Below are 3,620 nucleotides of genomic sequence, written 5' to 3' on the forward strand. Positions count from 1 at the left end.
ACACTAATGGCGCACCTGTATCTGGTGCGCCACTTCTATATAGCAGTGGCGCACCACATACATGGTGCGCCATTAATGTCCATATCAGCTATAACCCTTTTCCTAGTAGTGAAAAGTTGAGCAGATATGAAGTACCACCTCTCTTACGGCGCCGTGTAGGCATCGGGGTTGCGATGGCCGTCTATGGTGTTGAAGCAGATCAACGACGGTAGACGGGTGCATCGGGGGATAAGTCCCGTTGCGGTGGACGAGAAGGTCGTGTGAGTGGCCCCGACAAAGAGGATGACGGCGCCGATGAAGCGAGAGGACGCGATGCAAGGCTCCTGGTCCGTCGCCGTGGATGAGAAATGTCCATCTCTAGCAGTGGATGATGCGGTCTTGGTAGGCGCTCCAGCATGGTGGAGGACGGTGGCGATGGATGGGGTGGAGGATGACGACGATGGATGGGGTGGCGGACGGAGGAGGCTGGTGTGGGGATGGTGTTCTAGCGCGGACGGTGTATGAATGGGAAAATGGAGGGAAAGGTACGAGGAACCATGTTTTTTGGACGCGCCTGTCTGAAATATGGGAAAGTTATGAACTTAGCCCCCGTTTAAAATTTGGACGTATCGTCGGTTGGGGATAGGACGGTAATCTCGCATCTCGCCAATATTTGCATAGAGCGATTTCGGGCGAGGGGAGGGTGTTTTGGTGCCCACGGTTGGCGCCCATGGTGTATGAACCGGGCTGACAGGTAGGGCGGTTGTGTGACGTCTGAGTGAAGTTACAAACCTACCCCTATTGAAAATATTTGCCTAGATCAATTTCGGCCGAGTCAACTTTATTTTGCCGCCCACCGTGTATGAATGGGGAAATAGAGGGAGAGACAGAGGTCTTTCGGACGAGCTTGAATCAAATGTGTTTTGCCGCCCATGTTTGGCACCCACCGTGTCGGAATGGGCTCAGAGGCGGCCATGTCACGTCTAATTGAAGTTACTAACCTACCCCTATTGAGAGTAGTGGAAATCGGGCTGATGGATTGTCCGTGTAAGGTGTAGATAGTAATTTCCATCTCCCAAAGACTGGCTTTGGGCCGCCGACGTGGGAGTGGACATTTTGCCTATTCTTTCGAATTTTGGGATAATAAGCATCCACGTTTACCCTTGCAACTAAATTCGAATCCATTTTGTATTCCTATAGGAATCTTTATAAATCATTCTATGTGTTTTTATACATCTTCAAAAGCACGACAAAGATGTATTCCACTGTCATATATGAATATGATTTACAATTGCCGATATTCGAATTCAGAAGCTAGAATCCATTTCAAGGTGAATTCGAATATTTGAAACCACTTTATGTCCAACTCAAGTGTCACATGTAGCATAATGTGTACTCACATTAAGATATGTACACAAGCGATGTATCAAGATTCAAATACCGAGTCAATCAACCAATAATGTACAAAAACTAACAGACATATAAACACTTATAGAGTATATGGATCAACAATATCAACTAACATACATAAACCAAGCCGCTGTATTTTTTTTGCTAGAAGAGCATCCTCTTTTTAGCGAAGCTAGTACAACATCTTGGCTCTTTCAGATGCGTGCCACTTAAGGACCATCTATACTACTATTATTGCTGAATAAACATTCAGCCCAATTGGCATATTTGTAGGTCTGGCACAACAATCAAAATGAAATGTCTTAGTCTTATCGATTAATATAAACCTGTGCTAAAAAAATTAGAAACAAAAAAAACAATTATTACATGATCTCTAAAACAAATGGTTTCATCGATTACATGAAAAGACAACACAAAGGTTATTCAACGATGGGAAGAACATTTCACCTATCATTTACCAAGTGGGAATTTAATTTCCTTTTTTTCCTTCAAGACCTTAACAATGCGTTTAGTCTCAGCTTGCTTTGTTTTGAAATCCACTGAATATTTAATGGTTGTCTTGTCTACTGCTTGTGATTGTGTTGTTTGCTTCCTCAACATGTCAACTTCATCTCTAAGTGCAGAAGCAGAATCTCTTTCTACCAATAATTTAGCCTCTAGAGCATTAGTAGTTGGCAATTCATGATGCACGATTGGGCCGGTGCCACTGTTGTGGGATGATACAACGTCCATGGGGACCTCGCTCTTTGATCTTGGGCTAACCTATTTTGCCATTAAAGTTTTGACTGGATTCCGAAAAGTTGAAGTTAGCAAAACATCTCAACTAGGAGCTATAATAGCAAATCAGTTAAACTACAAGGAATTAAAGAGTTTCAGTTGGATGCTAAAAAGTAGTTATTAACATCATTGTACCCGGTTGTAGCAGCAAAGCAATTAAACAAACAAGTTTTGCAAGAGGTACCTGTTGTGGCATTGGAGTTTCTCTTGGATCCTGAAAAGTTGAGTAGCCAGTAATGTGTTTAGAGCAACCAGTTGCCGCAGCAAAGCAGTTAAACAAACAAGTTTTGCAAAAGGAACCTGTTGTGGCATTGAAGTTTCTCTTGGATCCTGAAAAGTTGAGTAGTGAGTAACTTGATTAGAGCAACAATTACAGCAGCAAACCTGTTACACAAATATATTTTTGAAAATGTAACTGCTGTGCAATATGACTTCCAATTGGATCCTGAAAACTAGAAGTTTGTAAGATGATTACAGCACCAAGTTACAGCACCAAACCAGGTAAACAAGGAAGTTTCTGAAAACATACATGTTGTGCCCACGGAGTTTCAGTTGGATCCTGCAAACTTAAATGTTAGCAATCATAAATAAAGTGTTGCAAGAGCCATAAGAAACTAACATCAAACTAGTAAAACTAACCAGTTTTGGCAACGTATCAAAGTAAAAAGTCGGTACCATTTACCAGAAACACAGACATCTGTAAATTTCTTTGATGTAAGGAAAATGATTCCAACATATATATATATATATAAGTTAAAAAGACGGTGTCCCTCATATAAACCTGACAGTTGTCTATCCATGAACATGCAAACATTACTAGTGCTACAAGTGATAATAGCAAACCAATTAAACAAGCAGGGTATCAGAACGTAAATTACACGTGAATTCTGCTGCACCTTAGAAGTATATATGACCAGCTATCTACGTGCTTAAGTAGCTATTTAAGTTCAGGCAAACAGGTAATTCTTAACAGTAAGTATCAAACACATAGATAGGCGCAGTCTATAATAGGATTAGTAGGCTATGGCATTATGTAAGTAGCACACTAAATTAAGCCGAGAAGCAGGTAACTGAACTTATGCTAGCTCTTTGTACAGGCACACTACAACTTCATTTTTGCTTGCAAGGTTCTACAAAGGAGTCCATGGCATCAATTGCTTGGATATGCAGTCCCAATACTGTCAGATTTCATGTTCCGGTAAAACCGTTGAGGATCGAACACTTGGGTGCGCATGAAGATTTCCCCCTACCTAATCACGCCCTCAGCCTCGCCGCGATCTCAAAGCTTAGCTCAAAGAACTCGCAACACAAGAGACACGAGATTTATACTGGTTCGGGCCACCGTTGTGGTGTAATACCCTACTCCAGTGTGCTGTGGTGGATTGCGTCCCGGGCTGAGGATGAACAGTACAAAGGGAAGAACAGCCTCCTGAGGCAAGGAGTTCTTGTGCTTG

The sequence above is a fragment of the Aegilops tauschii genome, chromosome 4 (assembly GCF_002575655.3).
Source record: "Aegilops tauschii subsp. strangulata cultivar AL8/78 chromosome 4, Aet v6.0, whole genome shotgun sequence".
Taxonomy (NCBI): domain Eukaryota; kingdom Viridiplantae; phylum Streptophyta; class Magnoliopsida; order Poales; family Poaceae; genus Aegilops; species Aegilops tauschii.